The 14,039-nt window shown below is 34.9% G+C and overlaps 1 non-coding gene across 1 annotated transcript; it reads right to left on the bottom strand.

Moving 5' to 3' along the window:
* Positions 1–13,385: 13,385 nt before the first annotated feature.
* Positions 13,386–13,521, bottom strand: LOC114216834 (U4 spliceosomal RNA). Its single transcript, XR_003610844.1, has one exon. It is a non-coding gene; the product is annotated as a U4 spliceosomal RNA (small nuclear RNA).
* Positions 13,522–14,039: the final 518 nt, after the last annotated feature.

The following is a 14,039-nucleotide window of genomic DNA, read 5'->3' as shown; positions in this document are numbered from 1 at the left end:
CACCCAGGCGCCCGGGATGTGTTCATCTTGACTGTAAAAATGGCCAACAACCAGATGACAGAGAAGTCAAGCAGTGAAAGGAATAGGCCAGAATTGGAGACCACAATTAAGATAATTTATAATTGTGTCACTGAGCCAATTGTGTTGGCCAAGTTGTACTGCCACAGAAAGATGAGCTTATGTTTCATTTAGTATTATGATTTTCCTAGACCTAACATAATGCTGGGAACTTGGCAAGTGTTCAGTACATGCTCCTTAGATTGAAGTTCCAAGTCAAGAAAAATGGAATAAAGATTGATGCAGAAGACTAGGAATACATGTGAGGACAAGCTCAGTTTCTCTGAAACAGAATGGCAGGAAGAGGATTTGAACCTCACCTTAAGTCCTTACGGGATATGGCATTTGCCATCAGCTTTTCCCAGTAACGGTTTTCTAATTCTTCTTTCCCATTAAGCCAACCTCCCTGATTTCTATTTGAGTGCACCATTCCCCAGAATATGTCAGGAGACTGTTCTCCATAGATCTCCTATGTTTCTGCACATCTTTTGATCCAGACTCTCATTTCAAAGACGTTTGTGTAGCATATATCCTTGGAAGTTAGACATAGGCTCTCCTTCCAAGGCAATAGACAGATTTGTTTCCCAGCCAGATAATAAAAATAATGTATTCTTCTGGGGCATAGTTTGAACAAGTTTTCTAGATGTCCCCTTATAAGGTTGGGGTTTCCCAAGCACAGGGTTCCTCAGTTGTGACACAGATCCACTGGGCCCGTGGCATCTACGTGAGCCCACAAATGTGTTCCCCTGTGGGAATCAGGGGCAAAGGAAACTGATGCCCACATAAAGCTCCTGACGCCTGCTCTGCTGTGTGTAATGCAGTCCTTTGCCATTTCCCCAGAGTCTCGTGGCTTCTGCCAGCATCGATGAACTATGGTAGCCTAACTGGTTAGCTTGCAAGTAGGGGCAAGTTTCAGGTACTTTACAATTTGGGCACCGTCAGTTAAGTGCTGCCCACATGACTTACTCCTAACTATGGGTTTGAGCAAAAGCATCGTATAACCTTCAGGACATGTCCTTATAAGCAGAGACCACGAGCTTCTTCTATTCTCCCTCTGGTTGAAATGTAGATGAGAGTAATGAAGGTTCAGCTTCCATCCTGGAATATAATTTGACTTTAGGGATAAAAATCCATGCGGTACCTAGGTTCCATAGTCTCTGACACTGCATAGGATTTTATAAAATGCATTAATATGGGGACTCCTGGGTGGCTCAGTCGGTTAAGCACCTGCCTTCAGCTTGGATCATGATCCCAGGACCCGGGGATCGAGCCCTGCATCGGGCTCCCTGCTCAGTGGGAAGCCTGCTTCTCCCTCTGCCTGCTCCCCCTGTTTGTGCTCCCTCTGACAAATAAATAAATAAAATCTTTAAAAGAAACACAAAAAAATGCATTAGTATAACTTTTTTTTAATTGAGCACTGTAATGTGCCCCTCATCTTGTTAAACAATTACCACTTATTAAGCCAGGAAAGCCTCACAAAAACTCTATAATGCAAACATTACTATAATCCTCAGATGAAGTAAATTGATGATTATTAAACAAGAATTTTGGCCACCTAGTCAGCTGCACACAACCAGAAAGTGGCACACAACTTGCTACTGGCACTCAATTAGAAAACCACAGGGCAGGAGTGCCAACTCAGTCTTCCTGATGTTGCCAAACACTAGGTCACCTTTGAAGCTCCACACGCTCAAGAGACAGGCCTTCTCATTCTACTACCATATACATGGCCCCTAGCAACATGCCCAATACAAACTAGGTAATCAACAGTAGGTAATCAATAAATATTTATTGAATCAATTAGGGAGTTAAAGTCACTTAATCACTCTGACCCTCAGCTCTCTTATACATTAAACAAGAATAATAGAAATCTTGCAAAAATGTTATAAAGATTGGACATAAAAGGTAAGTTCTGTCATATATCAGGTATACAATTAATGGTTGCTATAATTATTAAGTCTGTTTTAAGAAATGTGGCAGTTGACGCACTCTGTTCTTCTGACCTCTAATAGCCAATTTGCTTCCAGAGGTTAATTATGATAAACATTTTAAATACAGAGACACCCTGCTTTATGCAAGTACAAGTAGCATAAAATGTTAAAGCCACATGTTGCCACATTAAAAAGATGTTTATATTTGACATAAGAAAGAGTAGATTGGATTTTATTACTGTTGTTTTATGTTTCATAATGGATGAAGATCCCTTAAATACCACTCAGGTCAGATATTGTCTTCTCTGCAACAAATGCCAAGTTATTTCCCCCACACACAGTGGTGAAGCCTAGAGATGAAGGCATTCCCAAACTGCTGCAGTGCACATAATTAAAATGTACATGTTGGTTGACAGTCTGCATCTTCCTAACCTCCAGCGATTTCGTGACTCTGTTTTAAAAAGCAAATGGAAATAATAAACTATTGCTAAATAAATACAACCAATGAATATTCTAACCCTGAATTTCTAAATATTGAGAAATTACAGCTGTAGACGCTAAGAATTCCCCAAATAATCTATCAAATCTAATATAAGGAGAGTGTCTTCCCAAGATGAATGAACACAGGTCAACATGGAATAGAAGACAAGAATGAGACCAAACCAGCCTGAGTAAGGAAGAATAGGATCCAAAGAAAGCAGGAGGGGAAATATCCTTTCTCTTTTTTTCTGGATAAGAGCTCAACGAGGCACCTAGTGGGAAGGAACTGTTTTAATACCAAACAAAAATTCTCTAGAATTATTTGTATATCTAAGAATTTATATTTATTGTCTTGTAGCTCACATCCAATCATGTGAACTCGCTACTTATCAAAAAAGAAAAATATAATAAATTTGTCCTTATAGAGATTTACATAATGGCCATTTTAAGATGTTTCATAGAAATAAGGACCTGATGTTGATCGGTACAAATGCTCATAGTCATTAAAATTCTACTAAATAAGTTCTAGAGATCCAATGTAAAACATGGTGACTAAAGTTAATAATACTGTATCGTATAGTGGAAATATGCGAAGACAGTAGATTTCAGGGACTCTCACCACACACACACACACACACACACACACACACACACACAAGTGGTAACTGTGTGAGATGAATATGTTAATTATCATAGCAGTAATAATCATTTCCTTATGTATATGTATATCAAATCATCCTGTTGTACAGCTTAAATACATGCAATTTTATTTTAAAAATAGACAAATTTGCAACTACATATATGGAAATACTATATTTAAAAGGAATCCTCTATAGATGGTGACTAAAAAAGCTCTTGTGCATTGAGAGCACCGTTTCTTTTGGTAGTCATTGGTAGTTTCAAATAGGAAGAAATAACAAAGGATAAATCTAACTCAGAGATGCAAATAAATATTTTGGATCATTATTTGGTATTGCTTTTCAAAATTATCCTCTGTGTGGTTAAGCAAACCATAAATCTACAGGGTACATGTCTATAAAATTAATACTTTAAAAATAAGGAAGAGATTTAGTAGTTCATTAGTATAGCACTGTAGATCCAATTCTCCCTTACATAGCAGGTATCATATATTATCGCTGCCCTTACTTCTTGCTACAGACTTTATAACTATTTTGGGATACGGTCTTATTTCAGTCAGTTTTAAACTCATTACTTCATGCACTTGGTGGAAGAGAAATTATCTGTCATCTTGTATTTGACAGGATGTTCTCCTGGGCTGTATATTTTAAGTTCAAATATAGACTCTGCCTCCTTCTGTCATTTTGAGTCTCGTCTACTTGGAATGAGTAACTAGGTGGAGAATATCGTGTTTGTTTAATGCTAAACCTATAAATGTTGCTAACTTAACATAGTCCTTGGTATATTTTCTTTATGAACATGTGAAGTGATCAATTTTCCCACTATTTGTTACACTAGCTTCAATGGGTACCTAAATCTTAAATGCATACTAATCACTGTTTAGGGAATAGGACGCAGACATTCCGCATCACCATGGGAGTCAGAACAGCTGTGTTTTGGTCTGCACGCTCCATGACTGATTCTGATATTTTTGCAATACCTACTATTTTTGAATGCGTCTTACGAAAGAATGATCACGTGGCTAAATGATGAAGTCATTTCAAACTACAAGGTAAAAAAAAATTAATCTCTCCCTTGAAACCAATTCTACAAGTGTTCAATAAAATCATTAGCTATAACATCGGACAGATTTTCCATTCTTTGTTCTTAGTACTAGTTTTAATTTTTTAAATTTTTGGTACTGTTAAAATTTTATCTTTTCCAGGAGCATAGCATCAATCTTCTTTTATAACATTACTCCTCAGTTATTTTTAATTATTAAAATAAATTACCATAAAACTTACATTCTTTATTAACAAAACTTCTGGCCTATTTAATTTTGCCACCGTGGTGTCTTCTATTTTAATAATTAGTGAGTTCTGCCATTTTTCAGACAGAAAATGCCTATCTTAATATTTTCTATGGTAATATCATGAAAACATAAGAAATCGACCCTAGTATGATTAATCGAATTCATCTTAAAATGTTTTTCAGATCATAATTACAAACTAATTTTTCAAATCTTTTATTTAGCAAACAAACCAATTACATAAGATAGGAAAATACTCTTAATCTAAAAATTCCTAGATATACATCTATGGTAAAAATACCCAAATTTTTAAATGACAACATCAAATCTAGATCATTATTTTCCAGGGAAAAATATTTGCAAGACTATCTTAAGACTATTGCATGAACTGAACAGTATCCAAACCACTGCCAATATTTGTGGGTGTATTTTAAACATGTATATACCCGTAAAACTGGATTTGCAATGTTGATGCTATTTCCTGCTAGATAAATAAGGAAGAAATCTTTGCATAGTAGTCAGACAACATTGTAGAGAGATAGGAAAATGACACTGGCTCACAAGTTCTGGCAAGAAAAAAATTATGAATAAATATTTTAATTTTTAAATTCAACTGGAGAAATATAATAAAACCTTGCCAGTCCTTCCTAGTACGTTTTGATTGAGTGGAAATTTCCTGATGTGGAGATTTGCCTTTGACTAGAACGACTAAATAAGTATCATTGAAACTCTGACACTTTTGAGAATAAAAAGGGACACTAGTATTAATCACACCAGGAAAATAAGTGCAAATATAGCCCATTCCAGTCAAACCAGGTAAGCAGACCGCCACAGCTAGATAGATGATTTGAGAAATACTAGTAAAAAGCAGCTATTAGGAAAGGCTAGACTGGCACTGTGTGAAGCCAACTCAAGAGCATGCTGAGATTCATGGACCACAGACTGAAAAACATTTTTAAGGAAGATTTAATTCCATTCCATAAATTAGCTACAGATCTTACTCCATTATAATTTAAAATACATCTACTCTATGTAAAATCCATTTATCCATTTGATTACATAGCCAATGAAATACATTTGATTTCACAGCCAAAGATTCTAGAGATAAATGCTATTAATTTTCAGTTACAGGAAAGGGAGATTTCTGGATGTTTCCCTTCCATTTCTATTGAGCCCTTCCTTTTCTCCCCATTAATGCCAAATGAGAAGCTAAGCAAGAAAGGTAGGTTGAAAGAGATATCCATAGTTCTGACTGTCAACATCATAATCAGAAAAAGAAATTTTTTTTAGACAAGATTTATGTTTAAAGACAAGATTGCAAAAAAGACTGTGCCTTACAAGAAACCCTAAAAGTGCTTTAAAATGGCTGTTGAGTCACTTTTGATCAAACAGTACAGTCTGAAATATTAATGAGCTTAATAATTATTTTTATTATTTATAATTAACATTGATAATAATAGCTAACAGAGAAAATGTTTAGTATGTACCAGGAATCCTTCTAAGCCCATCGCATATGTAACTACTTTAAATCTCTAGACAATATATTAAAAAAACAAAAAACAAATAAATCTCTAGACAAGCCTATGAGGTAGGTATGAATATTATCCCCATTTTGCAGATTATGAAACTAAAGCAAGGTGAGGTTATATAATTTGCTCAAGTTCACACAACTAGTAGGTATTTGATTTGAGATTTTAACCCAAGCAGTTTGGATCTAGAATGAGTACAGTTAAATTCCCAAAAGAACTATAGTTATAAAGACAGTCTTGTCCAAATAGAGGATAAGCCTCCTCCAAATGTAGAAAAATTCCAGTAAATAAAAAATATTCAGGAAGCAGTCTTTCAACTGATGGTTAAACAAGACAATATTACTAAAGGTCTATATGCCTTCATGCCTTCTATGCCTTCAAGGTATTTATAAAAGTTTATAAATTTATAAGATTATAAGAGTTATTTGAAGGAAAATAACTGTAAAACACACTTTTTAAAAAATATGAAATATTTACTGCATTTGCAGCCAAAAAAATGTACACTTAGAAAGAAAATCACAAGATACCCTCGCAGCAGCCTCATTTATATAAAGTGGTGAAACTGGTTTTTACACAGTTAATACTTTAAACTTAAAAAAAGCAAGACCCCCAAGAGCCTAACTTTCTGGTAACCGTATGTCTTCAAACAGTAAGTTCAAGAGCAAGACTGAATTTCAAAAGGATGATATGTTTTTCCTTTCGTAACTCCAGATTTCGATAACAAGACAACCTAAAAGCCAATCTTAAAAGTCACTTTAAAGAACACATGGCAGGTGAAATAGAAAGTACTCAGTCATACCCAGCCAAAATAAGCATCGCATACCTATATAAAACATTCATGCATGGGGACGCAGCTAGTCCTAATCCATCTGTTGTTGAAAAATATGTAAATAAAGAAAAAGAAGAGATGAAAGAAATGGTCTAAATCTCCCTCTGAAGGAGATTTCTCTGTTCTATGTTCAGTAGCAGCTGTTCTAAACTGATTCAATGGGTTTCCTTTCCATTTCTCTTACATTTTAATTGTGATTTGTTTCTTGTGTTTTTCCCTGTGAAACAGCCCATATTTTTCAGATGAATTCTATTTTGCTACAAATATCATGCCCATGTCATTAAAATATCAGTAGATAAAAAAGGGAAGTAAAGCCTTCTTAAATTTAAAATTAAACTTGTTTTTCACAAGTATTTCCAGAGGGGGAAAAAAAACTTGCAAGAGATACATTATTTATTTTAGTAATGGGTAATCTATCGCTTAAATATCAAAGGACAAAATTAGGTAGGGTGATTTATGGTTTCACCAATAAAAATATACAAGTGATTGCTAGTAAGTTATCAGGATTGCTTATCAAAATTTGCAATTACTGAAGTTTATATAATCCATGTCTTATTTATTTTTGAATAATTTACGTACTTCAAATCATCATTGCATTAATAAAACCAAATGCCAAGCAGAGTTAATGATAGATACATGGATCAAGACTCAGAATTAGGCAATGACTGGCCCCAAAAATTTGAATTTGGCACTCATCCATACCAGATAGGCTTTGAGGAACTAACTCTTCAGACTTACAGATATGTTTTACCCCATTTCAAAGGGCAGGTCTCCAATGGAATAGAAGTCATTTATTTAATTAATTCAACACATATTTATTGTGTGGCTACTATGTGTATGCTAACACTGGTGAATATTATTGATTAAGAAACATTCCCACCTTTCGGTGAGTTTGTAATTTAACAGAGGAGGATCAGAAAAAAATTTTCAATTCAATGTTATGGCATACCTAAGTTTCAAAACTCTACTTCTTTATTGTATCTAGAAAAAGCTTAAGAGTTTCAGTAATTAGTAAATCAGTATGAAAAATAAGTATGATGAGCCATTCATACAGAACTAAAATTCACTGAGGAATTGTAATAGCATAGTGGTCTCCAGAACAAGATAAGGGGTAATAGAATTTTTCTAGGCATTGATTATACTGTTCCTTAATTATTATGTCTCATTGTATCTGAAACTCAAGGACACTGACCACAAAAGAGAAGCAACGTTAAATTACGTTATGTGGAGGATGTGGTAAGTTTGTGCACCAAATTATTTAAGTTTTTCTCTCTTTTTAGGCAATTTATACTATCTCCATTTTTTCAATTCAATAAACATTTTTACATACACATTTTTGTACTTACCATGCTATTTTATTTTTTTACTAATGAAAAATTATTATTGAAGTATAGTTGACATACCAGATTATATTAGTTTTGAGTGTGCAATATAGTGATCTTACTTCTAATTATGGTCTTTTCTTTCTCACTTAGAGAAATCCCTTAACATCTCTTGTAGGGCCGCTTTAGTGGGGATGATCTCCATGCTATTTTCTTACAGTAAAATGTTAGATGCAGAACTTTTAGGTCGTAGAGGAAATACTTGGAAAGCTTGGTGCATATGGCCAGATTTCTTGAAAAATTTTGATGTTTAACTCTTTTGCAGGTCATATGTAGAAAGGGCTACATTCCATTACCAAACCTATAATTGCACTGTTTAGTGCAGTAGAGAATAGCCATAAGGGGTCATTCAAATTTGAATAAAATTTAAAGTTGTTTCCTCAGTCATACTACTTACATGCCAAAAGCTCAATAGAATACTTCATAGAATAGTATGCGTTTACTCTTGATGTAAGTCCTGTACATTTTTTTTAAAAAAATGCATCCCCAGCCTATCATTATCATTATTGCTAACCAAAATAATTATTTCAATATTATTTTCTAAGCAATTATTGGTGATAAATTTTTAAAATATTAGTGTTTGTACATCACCATGGTCTTAAGCCATTTTATTCATTTGAATAGTTTCATTTGGATGCTCCTCCTGAATACAAATGTCATGACATCTGCAAATAATGATGCTAGTTAGAAAAAAAATCCCCATGGACTAAAGTCATATTTGGTGAGGGTGAGTATACTTCCCTTGTGCTTTGTCTCCACGCTTTGGAAATAGCCCAAACGGGCTACCTTCTCAGTGGTGTACTCTTGCCTCCAGACCTAGCTCTCCTAGACTAGTCCCATGTTGGAGTAAATCCCTGCCACTTTTAAGAAACTGGCTTAGAGGAAAATGGCTAGAAACAGGCCTGTGCTTTACTTTGGACCTCCCTTTGAACCATTAAATGCTGTTTCTCCAGAGTGATGGAAGGAACTAAATGCATGACATATTTCATTTATGTTATGGTCTACCCATGCATCTTTCACTAATCTCTTCAAAAACAGGGAATGCTGTTAAAACATGCCAAACTTTCTTTAATTTCCTTCCTGAAAAGCTGTAATTATTTCCCAGGAAAAGAATTCATGTAACAACTCTTAGTGTCTTCATCAATTTATCTGAAGCATGTTGTATCCGGCAAAATTTTCTTGAGGTTATGATATGCTACCCTCTCATTCTGCAATTTCACTGCCGAGGAATTCTTTGGGGTTGTTGTTGTTGCTTATTTTGACTCTGTTATCTCCTTCCTCTTTTTTCCTAGACTTGTGTATTTTTGGCCAGGGTGGACAGATGGTCTTATCATTTTTGCTTCACCTCATATGTTATAGAGTTTTAGTATTTATCTGTATCTAAAAGCTGCTCTCCCCCCACCCCAAGGAAGTCTGTGAAACCGTAGGCAATTCCCAGCTAATCTCCAGCACCAATTTACTATTTCTTGAAAGGTTTTTACAATTACACACTACTGTGAAATGGAAAAAAAAAAAGTTAAGTTATTAAGGTTTCAGAATGGTATAAAAATTTTACTGAAATGATGACTATTTTGTACTTGTAATCAGGTTGATAAGATGGCATCTTGAAGATCCTTGAGATCTTTAGCCTTAGATTCCCCCAGCTTTATTAATATTATTTTCTATATCATCCTTCTGGGAATAAAGCTTGTTACTCTCTACACTTCCTGAAGAGTTCTACCCCAGCTGAAAAGCCTCTTGGGGTAGACAAGGCAGAAGAATAATGATCACCATTTTCAAAAGGCTCAGCCCCAGGCAAGATTTGACTTTTTTAGGATCCCTACCATCACCCACAGATTTTCATGTAGAGGAAGAGCTTTTCTCATTTCACATAACTCCTGAAAGGACCACCAGTCCCCAGTCATGCACATGCCAACAAGTACATATATACTAAGAGGATCTTCTTACATTAACAGTTTCCAAATAAAGAGTCTGGAATTTCAGTTCATGTTAGCATTTTTCTGAGACTAGACTGATAATCACAATATCATCGTATATTGGAAACTATGATCAAAAAAAGCATTGCAGAATAAAGTGGCAATCGAGGACTAAAATTTGACCTACATCGTATTTTAAAATATTATGTATTATTATTCTAAAATGTAAAGATGTGGTTGGATTTCCATTATTTCAAAAACACTGAAGAGCTCATCTTTTTCATGCCTCCACAGACCCAGATCAACCAGAATTATGACCACTACAGGCATCTGAGCTATTTTAGCAGTCAGTACAAATAGCTGTAGCTAAATTAGTCTCTCCATGATCAATACCAATTGTGAAGCTCCAAAATTTATGTGCATGCTCAGGCTGCACTCAAATGGTCATGTGAATTAGGCAAATATCAACGGAGTGATATTATCAATAACAATTGTGATCATGTTTTTCCATTCTACTTTCCTTTGTATTAGATTAGCAGACAAACAAGTAGCTTGATTTTTTTTTAAAGATTTATTTATTTATTTTGAGAGAGTGAGAATGAGAGAGAGAGAGAGTACATGAGACAGGGGAGGGTCAGAGGGAGAAGTAGGCTCTTCGCTGAGCAGGGAGCCCAATGTGGGATTCGATCCTGGGACTCCAGGATCATGACCTGAGCTGAAGGCAGTCGCTTAACTGACTGAGCCACCCAGGCGCCCGATTTTTTTTAATTAGAAAGCAACTTTAAAAGTTTTAAGGTTATTCAAACTATTATCTTAAAAATGATTCTGTCCCTTCCTCCCCACCTCTCTCTCAAAAAAAAAAAAAAAGAAAGAAAGAAAGAAAGAAAGAAAGAAAGAAAGAGAGAGAGAGAGAGAGAGAAAGAAAGAAAGAAAGAAAGAAAGAAAGAAAGAAAGAAAGAAAGAAAGCAAGCAAGCAAATAAATGCATTATCCACCACAATTATAATGCTGGTTACAGCTATGCCTTAGGCCTGGAGGAGAATATGGGAAAACAGAAGAAGTTTTTTGGTAAGTTTGATGAAAGTGTTTTGATGTTTTCTTTCCATTCTGCCTTTCCATTATTACTATTACTTATGATTTTCCCAATATTTAAATTAACCAAATGGTGATTTTCTTATAAGTAAATCATTATTTTTCTTCATAGTTTATAATATTTCACAAAGCATTAACATTACACCATGCTGTTAACTGCTGTGAGTGTATTTAAACATACTCATTAGTATTTGTTACTAGATCACATTTTATGTAATATAATATTTTTAAAACCTTTTTACATATCTATAACATTTAAGGAGCTATAGTTGAAGCATTGTTAAATATCTAGCACCAAGGCCTTGTGTTCTTCTGGTCTTCTCTGGATGTCTTTTCTCTGATCAGCAGCCCTTGAGATTCTCTTTGAGGTAGAACAAAAGGGAGATGTGATAAATATTAAATTGAAGGGCAAAATGAGAGCAAGGACACCGGTTTCCATCAGCATTGACTCTCAGTACAAAACACTATTGTTTGGGAAGTCTGTTTATATTTACGCAATGAAAATATCTGTTCTACAGTCATCACTGGTTAATCTGTAAGTAACACACACACACACACACACACACATGTATGCTGTACATCATAAAAATACAACCAGAAGACATATTTTTGTGTCTATAATGAAAACAAAATCTTAGAATTTTAAATTATGAAGCTACAGGAAAGATCATATACTTCCTTTTTTTATTTTATAAATTTCCAAAGATAGCAGTGGATGGGCTGGGGTCAGAACATAAGCTTTGGGATATACTTGTGTGCTTTCTACTACACAACTATACTCTGAAATATGCAAGCAGAGCTCATTAGAGAGACGACCTTTGCCCAAAGAAAATACATTTTCCATATACTGTTCTGCAGATTTCAGTAGAGAAATTCTTTTGCAATCTTGGTAATGATGGCATATAGATTTCTCTGTTCATGAAGATAACAAAGCTATCGATTTGGCTTTCCTTGTAAAATTGTAAAAGAATAAGAAAGCCACTCCACAAGCAGAGTCAAAGAAATGTGTGCTTTAATTTTGTCTGTATCTACTCTTAAATGAACCTGTCATTGGAGTGTATTGTTGACTCTACTAACTGCACCTGAGTTTGCCTTGTTTCCTGAAGATGTGTTTCAGATTATGCCCATGATTCTTTAGTACTTTTTGCTTTGGTCAATTACGTCAAATATTTTTGTTTATTAATATGAAGAAAGATCTTATTATTCTTTAATATATTTTCACTATGTAGTATGTGGGAATAACATGGTTTTTGTTCACTATTAGATATTGAATGTTCATAAAAAATTATGTTGTTGCATTTGACTAAAAAAGAACTGACCAAGATTTGGCCAGCCACCAGGAATAGTACCATGTGGTGGTTAACTTTATTAACTTTCCTTTCAACCATAATGTTGTCTTGACACTGTGGTGCTTATCATTTAATGTTTTACATCCATTTGTCATTCATTACTTCAGCAAATACTTATTGAGCATCTGATGCAGTTTTCCTATGCCTTGAGTAGAAAGATTACAAAAATCACTAGTGTCAAATCCCTCGTTGTATATTTTAAGACATATTTGTCCATAAGGTGCTCTACTGAAATGTAGTTAAATACTCTAGATTAAAAGAAGAAATGTTTTTGACATTTCATAGTTCTCAATTTTATCTTTAAAATTATATAGGTCTACCCCCACAAACTGCTCCTTGCTTTGGAACTAAAGAAAATAATATTGTATTTGAATGACCAAGGCTCTTCCCTGTATAATGCAGTTATAATAATCTATAATATAACTACCATAGAACAATTCCACTTCTAGATAGATACCCAGAAGTACTGAAAGCAGCATCTCAAAGAAATATTTGAACATCCATGTTCATAGCAATATTATTCACAATAACAAAAAGTGAAAGTAACTTAAGTGTTCTTTGACCAATGAATGAATGGGTAAACAAAATGTAACATGTATATGTCATGGAATATTATTCAGCATTAAAAAGAAAGGAAACTATGACACATGATACAACATGGGTGAACCTTGAGGACATTATGTTAAGTGAAATAAGCCAGTCACTCTGGGAACCGAACTGAGGGTTACAGAGGGGAGGGGAGTGGGGGGGATGGGGTAACAAGGTGATGGGTATTAAGGAGGGCACGTTTGGTGATGAGCACTGAGTATTATATGCAACTAATGAATCGCTGAACACTACATCAAAAACTAATGATGTACTATACGCTGGCTAATTGAACATAATAATAAAATAATAATAATAAATAAGCCAGTCATAAAAAGACAAACACTGTATATTCCACTTTTATGCAGTACCTAGAATAATCAATTAGCAATAATCATGCCCCGGTTAAACCTCATTGGCTACGATACTGCCACCACGCAAAGCAAATAAATAGGGACAGAAAGGAGAAGGGTGGTTGCCAGGGGCTGGGAGAAGAAGGGAATGGGTCATTGTTGTTTAACAGGTATAGTGATAGCAAAAATGGTTATGAGTGATGTGTACCCTCTACTCTAGCATCTTAAAGATGCTACAATTTTAACCAAATTGTGAATGACTGAAGCAGGGTCTTACAGTGGAAAATCAATGTACTGTTTTTCAAGGGTGACATTCTTTTCATGGACCTTAATGTATTATAATATTTTTTTCTTCTTAGTATTATGCTAGAGAGCCTTAAAGAAGAATGACTGTGGGGGACCTTGGTAGCTCAGTCGTTGGTTAGGCATCTGCCTTTGGCTCAGGTCATGATCCCAGGCTCCTGGGATCAAGCACCACATTGGGCTCCCTGCTCAGCAGTGAGTCTGCTTCTCCCTCTCCCGCTGCCCCTCCCCCCGTGCTTATGCTCTCTCTCTCTCTCTCTCAAATATACATAAAATCTTTAAAAAAATAAAAAGCCAAAATGGTATT

This window comes from Eumetopias jubatus, unplaced genomic scaffold (genome assembly GCF_037043125.1).
Source record: "Eumetopias jubatus isolate StellerSeaLion01/CBP00866 unplaced genomic scaffold, mEumJub1_p1.0 scaffold_4, whole genome shotgun sequence".
Lineage (NCBI taxonomy): Eukaryota > Metazoa > Chordata > Mammalia > Carnivora > Otariidae > Eumetopias > Eumetopias jubatus.
This window is presented reverse-complemented; position numbering and strand designations above follow the sequence as displayed.